The sequence below is a fragment of the Ambystoma mexicanum genome, chromosome 4p, assembly GCF_040938575.1.
Source record: "Ambystoma mexicanum isolate Mex_15411 chromosome 4p, UKY_AmexF1_1, whole genome shotgun sequence".
Classification (NCBI taxonomy): Eukaryota; Metazoa; Chordata; class Amphibia; order Caudata; family Ambystomatidae; genus Ambystoma; species Ambystoma mexicanum.
The window spans coordinates 930,360,423-930,382,097 of NC_090927.1; positions in this window are offsets into that span (position 1 = coordinate 930,360,423).

The following is a 21,675-nucleotide window of genomic DNA, read 5'->3' on the forward strand; positions in this document are numbered from 1 at the left end:
GTTGGATCTGATTTGAATATGTTAACAAAAAACACCATGTGTGAAACTCATGTGATGTCACATATACCACACCACTCCTTTCACTAAATCACAGCCTTGATAAAGACTTCGGTTGAAACGCGCGTCAGCTTTTTGTTTCACCACTTTGGCACCCAATACCAATTGGCTATGTTGTTCTTAAACACCAGTTAATTACCATGCTTATGACCCAATGACTGGACTATTACTAGACTTTCACAATCAGCAAAAAACTTTCAAAATTGGACTATCAAATCCAGCCAGCGCCCACAATTAACAAGGGTTTGTCACCCCACCAAGCAACATTGAAATAACAAGCAAAGTAATAGGTCTTGCCAATGTGCACTATGAACAGGCGCCTGCAGCCTTTGCACATTTACATCTTACTGTGGACGCCCACATGTAGAGAACAACCGGCAAACATGCATCAATGCAGAAATCAATATGATTGCGGAATAGAGATACACAGACGTCAGTTAGCCTTTCAAAACTGCACTCATTCGAGGCATGCTGACATTTTAGTGATGTAAACTTGTTTTTCTTTTTATTGTTGCCCATTGCCCGTGTGCCCTGGCTGCAACAGTCCACCCTTGACTGGTGCGATATCGACCCCCTCTCTTCCCGGTCCGTCTGAGCCGTCTCTATATATTAACCCACCACTGTTGTATTCGAATTCTGTTTATTTCAGAACAGAAGTGGCCCACTTTGGCTAAAATATCTGCCCCACACTATTATCATTTTTTGGAGCATTGCCGTATTGAAGTATAGGGAAATCAAAGTCTGTCTGTACATCGCCTAGAGTCATTTTTGAAAGAATATGTAAATGTTGAGGACCAGGCGCATTGATACCGTTCAAATGGAAGTAAATATTTTCATACGTGGGACACTTGAAATATTTAGTTGTTTTTCACTGCACGGCTTGCCATTAATATTGTCCAATTTTGTGGCATGTTTTCCCAAAGCGAAACTCCCTGTAACATGCTGTGAACAATGAATGAAGGGTTGCATTGTTATGTGTCCTTGAATCCACCACACTAACAATTTGAAGGCCAAAATGTGTCGAATATCCACAAAGAAGTGATAAGATTTACTATATTGAAAGCTTATGGTGGAATGTTAAGTTTCTGTTACTGAGATCTGTCTTTCAAAGTGGTTGGTCATCCATCCCATAGGGAGAATGGAAAACCCAGGACACAGTGTAAGCAATGCTTTAAATAATATGTATGCAAATGAGGATGGCAAGTGTGCTGTATGCTAAATGATTAAAGTTGTGATGGATGAATGTTCACTTTAACGCAAATAATAGACATCCTATGTGTTAATTGTAACTTAAATTGATAGTTCACATACATATGTTTTGTGCATATACAATTATAAATTGAGTACTGAAATATATTTTTGCATTCTCGATTTTACATAGATATATATACTGATGTGCGCTTGTCATGGGTACAGTTTACTGGTCGACGGCTTCTTCTGCTGCAATCGGACAATAATCGTCAACACCGCATCGAACCATTATCTGGGATGATCGCCAGACTCCAATCTGTCCTTTTGCGGTTGCAGTTATAAGGAGCAACATGGCAGCCTATAGATTTCTGAAAACGTGTGGATGTGAAAGTGTTGCATTTGAAATTTAAACCACTAATTTCTTCTCTGTAATGGAACGCCATGTGCATCGCTCAGAAATCGTCGATGGAAGATAATAACTTACTGGGAAGAATGCAAAGAATGGGATTAATCGTTCAATGAACAAAATCAGCATTATAAGATTACCATTCACAGTTATACAAAAAATGAGAACTATGCGATGTTCGCTAGCTATAACCTCGACTGGAAAAAGTTGGCCATGTTTTCGTGGACTTAATTACCTCTTTTCAGTGTTATGTCAAAATAAAAAGTATTTGTTACAATCCCGTCTATTGCTGTTTATCATTTCTGTGAAAAAAATCAAAAGTTTTGCATCTGTTGTGGATGTGTGTGTTTATGTTCCTGGTTCTGCATTAGATACTGTTATCACGTTGATGAGGACAGGGTACGTTTGGCTACACTGCCCGCTAACATCATTAAAATAGCTGGAGCTGATCGTAAGCATCTAGTGATGTCAGCATTAGGGGCGGGCGATCTGAATTAGTGGCGTGAGGGCACTTGAACTTAGGGTGATGGATCAACGGATAAGATTAGCACAAGATGGCGCACCCGACCCATCGTTTTCGCAACTGTTAAAGTGAGAATAACTTGGGTAAATTGCATTCAAATTTATTTTAAGAACGATCGATGTATGGTCTAAAATACATGCCCGATCGATTGGGCCAATACAATTTCTGACTGAACTATCCCTTTAACATGAGCCTCCTGGAATCTAGTGCAATGCTAGGAGGATTCAAACTGATGGTAGTGGACCTTAAAATACCAACAATGTCAGGTCTTGTAGTGCTGACTGTGCTTATATGCCTTTATGCGAGTTTACCTTTTTTTAATATGTTTTTTACTTGGGATGGCATATGTATACTTCTCTACTTTCTCTTTCCTCAGCTACCCTACTTCTCCCATTGCATTGTTGTGTTCTTGGGACTGTGTTTTGTGTTCTTGTGAGTGTACTTTGGCCTGTTTCTTGACTTTCAAATCTTGGTGCTGTGATTTAACATCCTGCACCCCGATTGCATTGTAATTTGCACTGTTCTTCGACTTTGATATATTGGTGCTGTGCTTCAATATCCTGCACTGCTAATTGCATTGTAATTTGCACTGTTCTTTGACCTTCAACTCCTGGTGCTGTGCTTTAACATCCTACACTCCTGATTGCATTGGCATGTGCACTGTTTTTGACTTTCATTTCTTGGTGCTGTGTTTTAACATCCTGCATTGCTGATTGCATTGCAATTTAGCCTCTTTCTTTACTTTCATATCTTGGTGCTGTGCCCTGCATGCCTGATTGCCTTGTAATTTGGTATGTTATTTGACTGTCATACCGAGATACTGAGGTAATAACTTCCTGGACCGTGTACCACTTGACCGTCTGTAAGCTGTGCCAGAGCGAGCAGTGCAGCCTCTCTTCCTCCTCAACGTTCCTCTACCATCCTAATGGCTCTAACTGTCTCTCCTATCTTCTCCAACTGCTACACTATCCCCTACCCTCCCTCTCTTACAAAGGCTGGAAGAAGAAAACACAAAAAAGACATACTAAGGGCCAACCCTGGCCTACCCATTACAGACACCTATGTCAGTGCAACTTCTAGAGAGATCTTTACCAACAACCTTTTCTCTGTCCCTTCTCCATACCTATGTATTCCTCATCTCATCTCCACTCTCCACCCTTAGACATCCTCTCCCATTAATGCTGGGACCAAGTGAGATGTCCTTTTGGCCAGCTTCTCATCATAATGTTGCTTCGTTAATGTCTACCACACATGCCGTATGTTAATTCAGGGTCCTCAACCCAACCTGCTTCTCTTTGACCAGATCCTGCCATCCCTCATTATCTTCCTTCCTTCAACTGCCTCTCCCCCTACCACTCTCTCTATTCCTCTTCCTCTGACTGGTGTACCACGCCCCTGTACTCCACCTCAAAAAGCCTTCAAAAGCTGAGACCTCCTCCACCTGGAGACTCTTAATGCCTGCTAAGCCAACAGACAATCTGCCGACATCTCCCTCCTTCTTGAAGACACTGACATCCACATTCTCTCTCTTACCGAGACATGGTCCAAAGCCAGCTCATTCAATGCTTTTGACTCCCTTCTCCCTGGTGGCTTTAAGATCCTTTCCAGGTCTCGCCCTCACTGTGCAGCGGTGGGGTTGTTTTAATCTTCCCTGAATGGGTTCCTTCTTCCATCATACCCACCAAGCACTACTCTTCCTTTGAATGCCTGGTATGCAAGTTGATCATCTTTCCTTTCTCCTTCCTGACCATTTCCACTATCGACCAGCTTCCAGGCGCTACCACTGTGTTCCTCTCTGAATGGGCTGATTTCTGTTCTTCCCTACTTTCAACCACCTCTAATCCCATCCTCTTGGGTGATTTCAACATCCAATTGGACTCCCCTGTCACAGCATCCACTCTCTTCATTGACCTCTGTACCTCTCTATTCCTCTCCATTCTCCCTTTCAGTCCAACCCACTCGGCTGGACACACTCTGGATGTCCTCATGCACTCTGACCTCTCTCCCCCCCCCCTCTGGCCACCCATCTCTCTTGGTCGGACCATTCTTTCCTCTCCTCCCATCTGGGTACCTTCGGCCCTCTGACCGCACCCCCAAAAACCCTGTCAACCTCATTCACGAACATCCACCCGATGAAATGAGTGTCAGCTGCTGCCTTCTCATCCACCTTCATCCACCCCTGTCCCCCACCTCAGACTCTACCGCCGACTCTGCTCTCAGCAACCTCCACTTCACCATCACAAATACCCTTGACATTCTTGCCCCAGCCTTGAGGATCTGCCTGAAACCTGTCTCCAAGCATAACACCTGGTACGACTCCGAACTTGCAGACCTGAAACAAAAATGCAGAGCCGCGGAATGGATGTGGCAAACCCCAGGCTCACCCTCTGACAAACTGGCCTGCCGCCTGCTCCAAAGGCAATACAAACTCTCCATCCGGGCCAAGAAAAGGGCCCACATTCCGGCACAAATATCTGCTGTCCAACAATACGGCTGAACTTTTCCAAATCTTCAGCCAACCCTTCCACAGTCTCCTCCTCACCTCTTCCTTCACAGGTCCTCTGCAATGTACTGGACACACACTTTGCCACTAAAACTCAGGACATCCTAAACATCCTTGTTACTCACCGGCCCAACCCATCCCTCACTCTGCCTCCCTTGGCCCCTCACCCTCCTTCTTCCTCTCTCTCCTCCTTCTCCCCTGTCACACCGGAAAAAGTTACCAGAGTTATCCACACCCTGAAGGTCTCTTCCAAAAAGGTTTCCCTTGCTCCCCCAGAACCATCAAGGACAACATTGGCTCTCTTGCCCCCGTACTTGCTTGCGTGCCCCTTCCTGAAAAAACCTTTAGCAGACCCTACCTGTTCAGCCAACTACCACCCTATTTCCATCACCCTCTTCCTGGAGAAACGGCTGGAGAAGCTGGCCTTTCCTCAACTCACCTCACACACTTAACTTTTTGGTGGGCTCCACGACTATCAATCTGGATTCTGTACATCCAGAGGCATGGAAACTGCTCTAGTGAACACCCGTGAAGAACTGCTTGCATCTCGGGACTCCAACTCCCTGCTGTCCTCACCCTTCTCAATCTCTCCTCCGCCTTTGACATGGTCGGCTATTCCATCCTCATACAAAGGCTCCACGACACCCTTGGTATCTTGGAATGGGAACTAGAATGGCTGGCCACCTTCCTAACTGACTGCTCTTCCCAAGTCATCATGGGCACCTTCTCCTGGTCTACTTCCTTCTCCACCTGTGGTGTCCCGCAGGGCGGTAACCATTCCCCTTGGCTCTTTAACACTTACCTTGCTCAGCTGGCACGCCTCATCTCCTCCTTCAACATCCAGTGTTATGCAGATGATACATAACTCTTTTTCAAACATCCTGCTGACTCTCTTGCACCTTCCATCATCCCTGAATGCCTATCTGACATCTAGTCCTGGTGCACTTCCAACAATCTCTGCCTCAATGCCAGCAAAACGGATATCCTTCCTATTGGGACTCTTGCTGCCTCCTTCTTCCCCCCACTCTGGCCTTCCTCTATGGGCTCTCCCCCTGCTAGTCATCTGAAGCCAGAAAGCTAGGAGTCATCTTCGACTCCTCTTTCCTTTCTCCCTCAGACTCAGGACATTGCCATGAAGTCCTACTTTCAACTCTTCTTTCTGTAAGGAATTCTCCCTTTTCTCATTTTTCCCACAAAGCTCAATGTTACTCAAGCCTTAGTTCTCTCTAGGCTTGACTAATGAGATAGCCTCCTCCTGAATCTACCTTCTTCCAATCTGCGACCCCTACAGCTAATTCAAGATAGGGCAGCAAGGCTTATCCTTGGTGTTAGGGAGAATTCTCAGGAATGGCTAATTTCCCTTACCTACTGAGTCCCTCAGCAGCTTTGCTGGATTTCTAGGATTTATTTTTTCACCTGGTAAGTGTGAGCCCTTATTTTCCTACTTTTACATGTGTTTTGCTGTGTGTGTTTAAAAATGTTGTGTTCATAGACTGTGGAGCCTCACCTACTCCACAGGCATCATCTTTTTACTGTGTGTTACACAGCACCTTCAGTGCAGTGACACAGGGTTGTCTTTTAGACTTCTCAACTCAGACTTCATTTTCTGGGACTGACTACTGTCTCCCAGAACATGTAAAGTTGCTGTTGACTTTATTAGTTTTTGTAAATCCACAGACAAAGTACAAACCATCTTCCATGGAGTACTGGAAAGGGTTAGTACTTATCCTTTTTTGTCTGTTTCTCTTTGAGCATTGTTTTGCTCCCTTTTCATCACAACTTGGCTGGTGGCAGTGGTAACTACCCTATTTTTCATACTGCGGTTATCTTAAATAACCTTGGTATTGTTTCAGGCTATCTTGGTAGCCTCAAACTTAAACCCGCTAGACCCTATACGTTTTTATACGGTTCCGGCTGGGTTTATTCATCATTTCTTTTTGAAAATATCTTTCTCGTGTTTTTTTCTGCGCACCAAACCAGGTTCGGTTCCTTTGTTCACCGTCTCTTTGCAGGCTTCTACACAGAAGCCGTCCTTAGGTGCCTGAAAGTCTGGGTAGGCAGGATGTGAGGGAGGGGTTTTAGGACCCCTGCCATGGGTTCCCTTGGTAACCCAAGTCACACTCCTGTTTGATTGGCTAGGTGATTGTCCGGCCAGCTACCCTGCAGTGTGATTTACAGCCAGGCTGTGTGAATGGGGGAACACTGCATAAAAAGCAGGTCTCTGAGTCTGGAAAGGCAGAGTCGCCACTGGAACGAAAGAACCAACGAGGAGCTGACGGAAGAGGACCCCTACCACGACTGAACCGCTGGTGAAGCCCTGCTGCAGGTCCAAATCCTCAAACTCCAACGACAGAGGAGATCCTCCAGGAATCTTCTTCCCCTGAGCTGGTGGGACCAACCAGTTTGCCCAAACTGCAAGCCAGGACTCCCTCCTCTGGTTGAATTCGCTGTACAGAGCTACAGTGGGCCGGATAGCCAGGAAGGTCGGACCCTGCTTGGGTTTTAAGGAGCGCACCTTTCATTCATTGTTTTGCTCTGCTGCTGGTTTCTTCCCTGGGTAGTGCAGGACCCGTCAGTCTTCCTACTTCGTGTCAGTCCGACAGTCACTTCAGGAACCGTGAGCCTGCAGGAACTACCAGGAACGTCCACCTCAGCTACAGCTTCTTCTCCATTTAAAGGTACTGTGCAAATCCGGTTGTTCATTTCGTTCAGCCGCGGCGAAGGTGTGTGAAACCTTTCGCCAATCCGAGGGCTTGTCCTTCTCTGCTCTTTAAACTAACTTTTCTGCCAACCAACTTCATCGGAAACTCTTGACAAAGACTTAACCGCGAACCACCCTGAACTGTGTGATCTTGAGCAAAAGACTTTTGTCCTATTGACTTTGGCCCTAAGCCTATTTGATTTGATTCCATCACTGTAGTTCCTCTTTCTAGATTGCCCTGCTTACTTACCTGTTGGTGCTGCTCAATTTCTGCCTTACTTTGTCTTTCCCTCCCTTTTTATTTACTAGAGTGCCATTTTGCTCATACTTCATTTTGTGAGCTTAACTTGTCTGAAACTATTGGAAGTGGTGTGGTGTATTAAGTGTGATTTTTGAACTTCTTTACTTTAGTGAGATGTTATAGAACTGGTGTGTAAATACATGTATATTCTTTTACTGAAAAACCTTGAGTCAGTGTTTGTTTGAATTATAGAAATTGCTGTCCTTTGTGTAACTATTGATACTGCTCACTTGCTCTTGAGATAAGTCTGGCTGCTCAGCCATCTCTACCACTTTTACTGTGTAGTACAGGCTTGTACCAAAGGTGAATTTGTACTGTCACTTGTAGTCTTAATTGTGTGTGGTGTACCCAAAGGGTACTGCATAGAATTCTGCCTAACACTTGACTTTAAGCCCAGGGACAGCATCTTTCTTGCCCTGTTCACGGGCTCCTGGTTGCTGCACGGATTCAATTCAAATCCCTCTGCATCATCCACAAGGCAGTCTGGGGCCGGGGACCATGATATCTGAAACTCTCTCTTACTAAATACTCTCCTAGACCTCTATGTTCCTCTGGCACCAACTCTTTCCTCGGCAGGCTCCCTCCTATGGAACAGCCTCCCCCTTCCTCTGTGTCTTGAGCAAGACTTCCTCACATTCCGGAAGTGCCTCAAGACTTTCCTCTTTACCTCTTCCTTCCCTTCTTCCCTCCACTGCTAATCTCACAGATGCTGTAATTGGGGCCTGTATCCATCCTAGGGGTCCTTGACTTTCAACACCCAATCGCCCCAGCTTCTGTCTACCTTTCAGCACTTGCCTCAGCACCTTCCGGCCTCTGTCTTGGAGGCCCACACCTTTTACACTCAAGGCGGCTGCAGGCTGTTTAGCACTTAACATACCATGCACTTCATCTGTGGATCACCCACCAGCATGGATAGCAGAGCACCTACCCCACTCCTCTCTTTCCTACTGCACTTGGCAATTCTGAATACTCACAAGGCATAGTGGGTTTGTCTTTTTTCCCCTCCACTGTATTTAAGGTTTCATTCCCATGTTCCTTCCCTGTTGCCCTCTGGGCGCTTTGAAACAGAAATGACTTACTGTATAAGCAAGTGAACAATAAATACAAATAAAATCAGCTGTAAATGGATTTGAATCACTTTTGAGAGTTATCAACTGGGTCATTTGCTGCAGCTGCATAAACAGAAAGTAACCTCCCATTATTGTATATATGACAGATGTAGCTGTGTTATGATTGGTTGGACAAATTAGAGGGACAAGTCTGGCTTTGCTGATTGGGGTCACCTTGGCGTCGTCTCAGGGTACCCCAACACAAGCTATTGTGCTACAACTTGGTGTATTCTCACTTACAGTTTTCACTATAGATAGGAAGATAATATTATGTAGGAAAAAAAGCATATTGGCAGAGAATAAGTCCATATTTTGTGTGTTAGCCAATTCTTTACGCTTAGGCTCTTGTAATTGTTTCATTAACGTTCTGGATCAATGTAAGAGTTTTTTTTTTAAACACATCTTTAGAAGATATACATCTGGAAAGTAGGGCCTATTAAAATAAATGAGGTAGAACATCTCTGAGTGGGATAGATATCAGCATTGTTTACATGAAAGGCTTGCCTGAGTTTGCGTCTAATATGCCAAAATATGAAAAACTACAATGTTATCTGGATCATTGCACTGGTAGGTATTTTTTTAATACATGTTTGCAATTCATATTATCTGTAATGAATACATTTGAAATTGTGGCAGATCAGATGGATGTACTTAAGGAGAATCACTTGTGCAGATTCTGTGGAGAGCACAATAGAATAGAAGCTTTGGTCCCTCCAAGCAATAGTAGCACAACCCTACAGAAGAGGATTTTCTACTTTCAACAGCTTCAACATTATATTGATTTTTTGACATGGACCAGCCTTTTCGTCTGGATTATTGTGGGGATTACAAATGACCCTTCTAAATATACTGACAGCCTATTAATGAGTTGTCAATTTTACTGGATTGATTTTAAAGTTAGAAAAGATAGAATTGTATGGATGCTATGAATTATTTTGATGAAACGATGATACTGTATGTGAAATATTTTGTACTGTGAAAGGTCATATGTTTAGCAAAATAATTAAATAAATACATAATTGAAATACAATAGTTTAACCTCCCTGAATGGATTTAAAATCAGTGTTTTGCGCTGTGTTAAGCCACAATCATATGTGTACAGGTAAGCAATGCAGGCAAGCCCCACCCCCAAGCTGCAGTGCATCCAAAGTCTGTATGTGCAACACATGGACCTTGCATTTGCACAAACTCACTCTACTGGGGGGGTAACAAAGCATACAGGGTAGTTGTCCCAAGTCAGGTATTAATACCCACGGTCCCCTCTTTTTTATTTGCATTCTTCTTCCCATAGTGATGCATTTACAATGCCAGATAACCAAACTAGTGGCATAATGCAATCAAAAAAGCAGAGTGAATGAATCACATCCAAACGACTACAGGCAGGATAGAACAGATTACTGGGGTGAATGCATTGCAAGGAACAAGAGCGTTACAAATATGGGAGCCCAGGCAGGGCCATCTTAAGCACTTTTGGGGCCCGGGGCATGGGCACCTTTGGGGCCCCCCGCCACCAGACCAAAGGTATTAAGGGATATAGAATATCTAGTGCACCCACCCCCACATCACGATCACAACCCAGAGCTTGATATGCTGCCTTGCAGTGATCAAAATAGGCATTGATACTCCTTTTCAGTCTCCTTACCCTCTTCATTCTTGTAAATAAAATAATGAACAAGTAGCATTTAAAGGGCAACATTAGCAGCCTATGACGAGAGTACTTGGGCGCAAGCATAGACGGGGCACTTTTCATCAATAGCAGCCACAAGGAAGGTACACCGGCCATGGTATATATGCAGGATACAGATCGTAGGAAAAAAGTGCACTCAGATTAGCTGCCTCGCAGAATGCAAAAAGTGCTGAAGCGTGGATACCGAGGACCAATCGGAAGCAAGGAGAAAGCTACACATAGCATACATAGTGGATGAAGATTCGAAGCTACCAGGAATGTGTCTGCATTGAGAAAGACTGAGATTAGAAGAAGGACATGGTTTTCAAGCAGTATTGCCATTGGAGAGCAAATAAAGAAGTGGTTGTGGTGTGCAATATGTCAATGCTCGCTATTATAGAGGAAGCAACACTATATCTAGCAAGTGAAACTATGAGCTAGTCTTTTTTAACGAAATTACTCTGAAGGGCTGACAATTTTGCAAGGTTTAGGGACTTGCGATTTTGGCAGGTGGGTAAATACAAGATTAAATTAGATACCCAGAATCACACATTGGTTAGGACGTGAAGCTGGGATTCGAACCCACTCTGCAATATCTGCACTTTACGACTTTCTTTTCTAGTTCTTAACCCGAACTAAAATAATCCCATTTCCAGAACTGATTTGTCAAATATACAAATCACATAACCCAAAATAAACATTTTTAAAAGCAAAATGTTATAGAAGCATATTATACAAAATGGGGATGATTCTAGTTTCAATGTCTTCATCATCAAGGGAAGTATATAAGTACCAGCATACTAACTGATGTGATGTTAAAAGATTTCACATAGGTTCTCTTTCTTATTTTAAAGGTTTAAATACACATCAAACACAGGATTGTGCAATGGTATTTAAAAATGTGCAGAACAACCTTGGAATTGTACAAAAAAGCAAACCGTTTTGTTATCACATAATCAGACCTTAAAATATGCTTGCCCGAAGCCTGCCATATCAAGTCTGCTCTCTTCTGGCTAGAACTCCTTCCACTCAAATGGCCTACATAATAGGAAAGATCAGGTATTTGGTAAACAATGCCACCAGTATGTGAGAAGGAAAACCTTTCCATAGAAGGCAGCACAGTAATGTCAGTGATATAAGATTTGTTTCGGATCACTGCATCGTCTGCTGGCAAAGCCAGGATCCAAGCATGAACGTTTTGGTTTCACAGTCTGGAATTTGGATAAACACCTCTCTGGAACAACACTTTATTGTCATCAATGGAGGTGCCTGCGTAGGTTTTACAACTCCCCATCTGAACAAACTAATTTCTAGACTTTCACCATACTGACGCTATGTTAGTTTCTATAGCACCCGCTATCTGCTGCAGGTACATTGGTGATGAGAAAACCTGGAGTGCTAAAAAACAAAGTACATATACATGCAGGAATAACAACTTCATACATTGGAAATGCTGGGTGGGCCTTGTTGGAATTTGGTATTGTAATCTTGCATATGTACTCAGATCTCTGCAGTGAGTGCTTAACACACTGAGCTATCCTCTGAACCATGGGGGCACTCATATTTACCAATATTCATTTCAAATATGGCTATTGCACATAATCAATATAATCCCCACAGATACGTGAGAATGCTACAGGTGTTGTACCACACAAACTTTGTATATACCACAGTGAACATAGCATTAGAGGATGAAAAGATCAGAGCAGAATGTACTTTTTAACAGCAGATTGGCAATAGGTTTAGAGCCTCTCAGTAGCACACCATAAAAATATAAAAATCCTGAGGTGTGATATTTAAATGTGGTGACTAATGGGAACTGATTTTTATTTAATAAGCCAGCCTTCTGGGGGCCTCCTCCAAGGTAGGGGCCTGGGGCAAGTGCCCCTCTTGCCCTCCCATAATTAGTTATTGCAGAGTGGGTTCGAATCCCAGCTTCACCTCCTAACCAATGTGTGATTCTGGGTATCTAATTTAATCTTGTATTTACCCACCTGCCAAAATTGCAAGTCCCTAAACCTTGTAAAATTGTCAGCCCTTCAGAGTAATTTCGTTAAAGTCTTGCTCATAGTTTCACTTGCTAGATATAGTGTTGCTTCCTCTATAATAGTGAGCATTGACATATTGCACACCACAACCACTTCTTTATTTGCTCTCCAATGGCAATACTGCTTGAAAACCATGTCCTTCTTCTAATCTCAGTCTTTCTGAATACAGACACATTCCTGGTAGCTTCGAATCTTCATCCACTATGTATGCTATGTGTAGCTTTCTCCTTGCTTCCGATTGGTCCTCGGTATCCACGCTTGAGCACTTTTTGCATTCTGCGAGGCAGCTAATCTGAGTGCACTTTTTTCTTACGATCTGTATCCTGCATATATACCATGGCCGGTGTACCTTCCTTGTGGCTGCTATTGATGAAAAGTGCCCCGTCTATGCTCGCCCCCAAGTACTCTCGTCGTAGGCTGCTAATGTTGCCCTTTAAATGCTACTTGTTTATTATTTTATTTACAAGAATGAAGAGGGTAAGGAGACTGAAAAGGAGTATCCATGCCTATTTTGATCACTGCAAGGCAGCATATCAAGATCTGGGTTTTGATCGTGATGTGGGGGTGGGTGCACTAGATATTCTATATCCCTTAATTCCTTTGTTCTGGTGGCGGGGGGCCCCAAAGGTGCCCATGCCCCGGGCCCCAAAAGTGCTTAAGATGGCCCTGAGTCCAGCTACTGTGCTTTTTCTCAGTGGTCTAAGCTCAGTCGCTGTTTACATGTCTTGTTTTATCATGAATACGTGTTTGGTTTCCGTTTCAGTGAGCCGTAGCATATTTTTCAGGACCCAACGCAAATGCAGGCTCCAGTAAAGTACTGACTGAAAGAGCTTCGGAGCGCATTGGATCTCCTGTGGAGAACCAACAACAAAAAAAATAACGGTCCAAAACAGGACCTTGTGCTGTGCTGGAAAGATGGACTCCGGTTCTCAAACCCTACAAGACAGCTTCTGATAAACTTCAGACATGCTGCATGCTTGGAAAGGAAGCGAGCACAGGAGTTTCTCAAGGAACTTGTAATAGCAAGGGAAGCTTTGTTCCTTCTCCCTGCAAGCATTAGTTGTTGGGGGGTCCTCTTCAAAAAGGCCATAATGACTTATTCTCGCAGCATGGCGCGCAGTCTGTCCAATGAGGGAATCATCTGACAGGAATCCTCCGTCTCATCTTTTCGCTATTGATTTCTCTCGCCTGACACTGCTGGGCATCGCCAAAGCAATAGCACTTAATGAGAGTTGCTGCATTTTTCTATCAATATCCTCGGGACTTCACAGGCTTCTTTTTTTCTGCAGCAAAACCCATATGGAGAAATATTCTCAAAAAGAAGTATTATGCCACGTGACTCGAAAAGAAGTCACTAGTATACAGATGTATCAAATCACATTTCTTATAAGGGCGTGCCGTACTGCCCCGGCCCTGTATTTTACACGTTCAAACACCTCAAAGTGTATCTGAAACATACCACTCGAATTGCAACATGTGGTGTGGGCACAAACACATTGATAATCTCTCGTTTGGACATTTGTTCACAAGATTATCAAATGAGGCAGTTTTTGCTCAGGAAAATACTTGTAAAGTTAAATATCAAGTTGTGAAGTGTTTTGTGGCTGAAATGTAGTGAGATATGAACAGTGCAATGGATAGGGCAGCATGCAAAGCATCTTCGGTTTAGGAGAAGACTTGGGCTCCAGATGCTGTGATTGCTGTGCCATGAGGTGTCCAGAGATTGCCTCCTTGTGACATATGGCACAAGGTTACTTTTATAAAGTAGCTCCTATTGGAAACTCCAGGGTCAAGATTAGGCCCCTGACTTTATTTTGACAAAGCTATTTTGTGTACATAATTCATCTAGTAGAATCAGCAATATCAACAGCAACGTAAAGAACACTAAAGTGAAGTACAGATTGCATGAAACAAACCCTGCAGTCTAATATATTGCCATACAATGGACTATAAATCCTTGCAATTCAAAATCAAGAGTTCAAATCAAACAGCATACAGTCACCCTTATTTTAAATGGAGTGGAGCGGCAAGCAGGGACTTAATGACATGCCATGATGCATTTACCCCTCCATTTCCTGCTCGGCCCCATTTTTTCACTTTTATAAGGTGGGCGGGCACAGAACTGACACCAGATCTCCACCATGCTCACCTCCTCTGTCTTGTGTGAGCACTTCTATTTACGACTGCATTTGATTTTCATGCATGTGTAAAACAAATGGATTCCTACGGAATCCGTCTCGGTTTTGAACCTGGCCAAAACCAAGAGGAATCCATAGGAATCCATTAGTAAACTTAGCCTGCAAAGCATCTTTGCTGCTGGCGTTCCCCTTTCCCTGATGGGGAGGGGAATGGAAAATGAGAAAAGTGAGTTTGCCTGCATTTACTTTTTCCTTCTTCCCTCAGCTTCAAGATGTTTTCAAAATGTAAGTGCTAATGTTGGTAGTGGCCTACATGCAATTTACATTTTGTACAAAATGAGGCTGAGTAAAAGCCAATTCCATAATACATGGCATTTAAATAGCACATGTCAATGAACTTGACACTGGCCCTCATTACAACTCAGGCGTTAAGGGTTAACGCCGTCGTTAACCCTTAACGCCTGATTCCAATTTTAACTGCTGCTTTTAGCAGGCGTTAAAATCCATGTCGCTAAACCGCCTTGGTGCTAATTACGGCACCGTAATTTACGGTGCCATAATTAGCGCCTTCCCCACTCCCATTATGCCCTATGGGGCAAAAATGGGAATGGGGAAGGGTAAATGGGAAATGGGGATTTACCGCCCCACTCACCTTGGAATGGGGCGGTAAATCCGCCATCCACCATGGTGTAAACTTAGTTTACACCATGGTGGTAAAGTTGGTGTAGTTACCGCCTGGGTCGTAATGACCTCCACTATGTGGCAAAGTGCACAGCCTCTGCATCAGAGTGCTAGCATGCTCTGCACATGGTGCACTTCCTTTCCTCTAGGCTTTATCATTGTCTTGTGCTGTGGCAATGAATGACTAGTAGTGGTGGGGCCTGGGGGTTTGGATGTGGATTTTAGAATAGATGTTCAGCCTTATTTTAAGGCTCATTTTAAATGGGGGTGGAGGTAGAAATTGACAGGCAAATGCAGGAGTAAAACAAAATATGGAATCAGCCTCGGTTCTGCCCCTGCTAAAGCGCAGGCGGATTCCATACGAATCCATTAATAATGCCAACTGCAAAGCATAATATGTACGTGATATTTATTTTTGGACAAGACAGAGATTAAAAAGCAAGAGTAAAAGCGAGAGTACATGGTTTTACTCTTTCCTTTTACCCTACACGTTCTAAATGTTGAAATGGGCATCCACGGGAACCAACAGCATGTAAGTGATAACATTTTTGGGTCATACATGTTATTAACATTTCTTTTACTGAAATTAAATTAAATTGGATTCTTATATTGCGCTTTGTGCTGGAGTACAGCTTCTAATCGAGGTAGCGTGTACGCAGTTCCAGAGAAAGGAACTACGATTATTACTGCCTGATGCACAGAGGTAACCCTCTATCTTTTAATGTGCATGAAGAATTAGGTACAAAGAAATTATCATTATTACAAAACATTTTGTTTTCTAGTTAAAACATTTTTTATTTTGCCTTAAAAAATACTCCCATCGAGAATTGGACTTACTATTTTACTCTCTAAAAACTAAAAAATCACTTTACTCCCAACTTTAGAAAATAGGGAGCAAAAAAAAAAAAAACACCTCGAAATCGTATCTGGGGCACTGTGACTGCTGCTTAGTCACCATGCCCCATGTCAGGTGTGCCTGCAATATGGCAGTGTTGGCTTAGCTGGGCCTGGGAACCCTTTGGTGATTGCAGTGCGAGGATGGGCGTGGTTGTCCTGCAGCCAGGCTTTGGGGACTGCTGCATATGTAGTGCAGTGTCTTATTTCAGATGATGCTGCTTGTATAAGGCGTGTGAGTACAAATCATGGAGCCTAGAACAGTCCTGAGCCTGTCAAAGGTGCTGGCAAAGCTATTATATTTCTATCATAGTTCAGTATGTTTTTGCACTGTTCTCAGTGCTATACTATTATTTTGGGTGATGGCCCCAAAAGCATACAACTATTAAGCAAAAAAGTATATCAAGACAGAAGAGCCAGAACTATGGACTTCCTGTTTTAGTTCCCTGTTTGGGAAACAGTTATACTGAGGCCCCTCTTTGAGGCCGGGCATGTCAATACAAATCCAGCCGAGGGGAGGTATCTGTTCTGTGACAAGGCCTGTAACAGCACACACTGACCCACCAACAGGCTAATCTTTGGTGTAGTGAACGCTGCAGGTACATAGGGCCTGATTAACAGAAGGGGTCCTTAATGCGGCCTGCAATCTCTTTGGAAAATGCTGTGTGAGTCAGGTCCATAGTCTCTAGCCGCTGATTCCCTTTTCCCCTTGTACGTTTCATTCTTGTAGAGGAGAAGGGGATATGTATTACCCTGCTCTTCTGTGATCATAGCCATGTCAGCTAGGAAACTATCTCAAGGACTTCTTTTGTTTTTGATCTGTAGAAGTATGCTTGCTTCAACTTGGAACATTCTCTGCTTTTATTGTTTGCAACCATGTCTTTAGTGGCCTTAAATGTAAAATTGTTTGATAAACAATACTGTGGACTTTGACAACGTTGGGAATGGCCTCCAATAAGGAAATGAGGGGACAGGGGTCTAATATTTAATACTCCATACAGTCATAAGGCAGGAGTCAATAGAGTTCTACATTTGGTGATAAACATCATTGGAATTCAGGTTAAATATGGAAGTATTCGCCCATGTGAGTGCTTATCCTTACCTGGGAATGTTGGTACTGAGAAGGCTGTCCTGGGCAGTCCATCTCCTTCAAGTGGTGACAAAGACAACAAACATTTATTTCTTAGCCTTTAGTACATTTACAACAAATGGTGAAGGGTTACGACTCACCTCCTTTTATAGGCATTCTGCATAACGTTCTGTCGTGATAGTGTTCGGAATTGTGGGCCTAGCGGACCTGCGACCTTTGGAAATGCTGGAGGAAACACTGTTTAGAAATGTATTTGGGATATCAGAATGGAACCAGGCATGATATCATTGGAAGCTGAAAGCCAGGATGGCCGCCTTTTCGTTTGAAGTTAAGCCAACCAGCTTGGGTAGATACTCAGTGTCCACAATTTTCTGACTAGACAGGGATTCTTTAAGAGGAACAGAAAACTGGATGAGCGCAATTTATTTTGGGGCCGCGCTCAATAATGTCGCTTCAGGGTGTGGCGTAGCACGAGAGTCATCACTGCACAATTAGCATGCCCTAGAAGAACATTTCCACAGACCTAAATGGGCAAAGGATAGAGAGAGTGTACATGGCCTACATGTGTTCTTTTGCAAAGGGGGATTGTCCAAAATGGTATTTAAAACATCTCCAAACAAGGGTTCAGCGAAGAGAGATGTTTAGAGGAATTGAATGGAATCCCTCTGAATAAACAAGTGTACCTGTGAGCCGCCTTCTACTTAGCTTTCTTTCTCATTCTATCAGACTGAGCAGTGTAGATTTTTAAAGCTGCTTTTGAAAGCTTCTTGGATAAATGATCGACCCTTCCTCTTTTCTGGCATCTGATATGAGATCTCAAAAACCACAATGTGTATTGTAATGGTTGTGAACATAGGAAAATGCACAGTTAATCTATTCAGGGATCTCCACTAGGCCTGAGCAAACCTATATGGATAAAATAAGGGGCAACAGAATTTCAAACAACTCAGCCAAAGCAAACAAGCCTCTTTCGAGATTCAGGTGGTGAGGTTATTTGGTGAGTTTGGCCTCATGGGTAATATCAGGCACACACATTTGGGCTTTGTGATCAATCTTATTGGCAGAGGAAGGAGGTTTCTAGGTTAATTGATGGAGAGTGATAGCACTGACGTATTTATTCCAGGGAGAGGGAGAACAGTGAAATAGGATTTAATTGAGTGATCGAAAATTCAAACTGGATAGCCTAGATATTTTTTGAAATCTCAGAATTTCTTGGAGGCAGGAGATTTCATCAAGTGGCTGCAGCTGTGTGCACATACCATTTCTGTGCGGCCACAAAAGAGGACAGCATCCCAGTATCCACCTCACATTACATAACCACACATGGCATTTTCTGTCAGTGACGAACCAGGAGGAGAAACCATAGAGATGATTGGAGGTGAATGTGAGTAACCGAGGTTCTGTCACACAAGCCCTCTTGCTGTGACTAGGAAGGAGGGAGTTTGGGCGACTACTGGCGAGAACTTGCAAGTCCACTGAATACCCAAATATCGGATTCAGATCACCCCACAAGAGTGACAAGGCTGAGGCTTGTGCAGGCTTAGACCCAAACCCATTCATAATAAGGTTCATGGTTTATGTAAGTAATAAGCAGACGGCCTTCCTCATTTTGCTTAAACACAGTCATAACGTGAAGTTACACATTCCGGGATCAACATTTGTAGAACAGTGGATTTTAATTAGTTGTATTTGAGGTTTTAATAAGAAACACAGGAATAGTCATTGCTATTAAACAATGGAAAGTGGTTGACTAACAAGGTTTACTCTCTGTAACTAAGGACACATGAAATGCAACTATATGAATTCATCCCATTGTTTTTTGTGTCTTTTTTGTAAAAACGAACAGGAAAAGTTTTACAAAGTGGCAAAGGGGTGACTACTCACCTATACTTTTGTATTTGAGGGCACCCGAGTTAGGTTTCTATGAATATGCGTAAAGGTTTTTAACCATACAAAGACACTTTTTTATGAATATTAGCAGCATTATCATTATACGTAATATAATGTTTATAATTAACTATCAATATTAATAATAATTATTATTATAATAATTATAATTAGGGGTGAACCGAATAGCATATTTAGTATTTATCCAAATAAGGAATACTACCACCAAGAATTTGATTGAACTGTGTATGAAGCCAAATAGTTGTTTTATTTAATAAATCATGTTCTGAACTATAAAAAAAAACACTTTTCTAAAAAACTGAAACCACTATTTGAAAAGTATTCCTATGTTTCATCTATTTCTCTTTATTTTAATCAAGATCACATCCTTATTTAACACACACCATCCAGCAAATAACCTATTAACAAATAGCAGGGATCATATGTATGGAGGGATGTTGCATACACGAAGCCCGTGCCACTCCAAGTGGCAGGCTTCACGAATGCAAGGTGCTAGGTTGCAAGTGAACAAAATGAATACTGCAATTTGAAACTGCCATTGCAAATCACACACATTACAATCTCATGTGATTTGCAAATTAGCGGATGAGGAAAGTGAATTTCAAACCTTCCAGCTACATGTTTCCTGTCTGCTTATGCAGGACACAAGTTGAAGGTACTTGTGAGGAGACTGACCTCCATGTCCCTTTCTATTGCTGGAGAGAACTCCCTTCCCCATACACCAAACATGGGGGAGGACTCTTTCAGAGAGGCCAGTAGGGTTGCACCAGGGTTAATCACATGTAGGAAAGTCTGACATAAGGATGAATCCGCCCGAACCATGCAAGCTCTTGACTGTTGGCCAGTCACTCAATTCAACCAAATCTCAATCCATGCCACTTTCCAAACATCCTTCTGACCCCACAAGGGGATGCAAGGCTCTACAGTTTTTTTTCTTTCACTACTCAACCCGACATCCCACAACAGCAGTAGATACACTTCTCTCTATCTCGGTATCTACACAGAAAGGTTCTCTCACGCCTTCCCTATTTGGACAGACTGGCCTATAATAGGAGACTTCCCAATAAACAAGTTCTTCCAAGAAGCCAATGTGGATTGGGAAACGTAGGCCGCATCTTGCACTGCCTGACATGTAACTGACTTGTCCCCAGCCCTATTGATATAGAAGAGCTAGCCTGCTGGTTGGGAAGTCTTCTGATTTCCAAACACCCTCTCTCCTACCAATTGTACCACAGAGCATGCAGCGTCCTCACAACTACGTCTTTATAATCCCTCTAGTTTACTGGCTTGTGTACAAACTGGAGAGATTTCACAACATGCTGTTTCTCAGAGGTCTCTTACGTGGAGGTTAGTCGATTTGTGTGACAAAACTGACTACCAAAGCCCTGCACATCACCATCATAATTTGCGATGAATTAAACTTTCTCCATGGGCACTTCCCACAGGAACAAACCATGCTCACCTCTGACTCATCCTCACCACTCATCTTCAATGCTCAAACATATGCACCTTAGTCTTAAACTTACGCAGGAATACTTTCTTTCTCATTTTTATAAGATTGCCTTTTGCAAGCTGCACTTCATGTTGCCCCAATGACTTGTCATATTGCATTAAAATGAGGAGGCAAAGCATTCGGCTTGAAGCCACATATCAAGGAATTATTTGGCCAGAGCTGAATAGCTATTTTTCAGCCTGTTTTTGGCTGAACACCTACACATAGCCGACGTTTGTTAGACCTCTAATAATAATAATAATACTAATAATAATACTAATAATAATACTAATAATAATAATATTTGGTGCACCGCAAACAATGTCCTCAATCCTATTTTTAAGTACTCTTTGGAGGACCTGGTAGTTTAAGCATGAAAAGAGGGTTTGTTGACTCGCATGTCGACATTATTCCCGGGTCATGTTCTACATCGAGACTGCCCGTGGGTGGTAGCGGTGTGCGGTATAAATCAACATAACATAACATAACACAACACACAGTATTTCTGTTCTGGTGTACATTTTCAACCCTGATGAAAGGTTAAAAATGTAAAACAACACTTTAATTCATGAATCTAGGTCTGTTTGGCGATTCTGAAAATCCATATCTCAATAATTGGGCATGGTCTTTCAAAAATATAATGAACGAATGAATGAATGCAAGCTTTATTTTGGTTAAACACCATAAAAGCAAGTTGCACAGTAAAAAGAAGTAAGATAATACAATAGAACACATCAATAAATCACATTGTGGTTGTCATATTGCATATGCATAATATACATAAAACAGACATTGCATCAGACGTAAGATAATCGTCTATAACAATTATGGAGTGATATATGGATTACAATATCAATAAATAGCTAATATTAATAAATAATGAATAGCTCGACATCACATAAATGATGGGCATGCACTTAGGGATTTTGTAAAACTCCATAGCCCCAAGCACTTTTAATATTTTTTG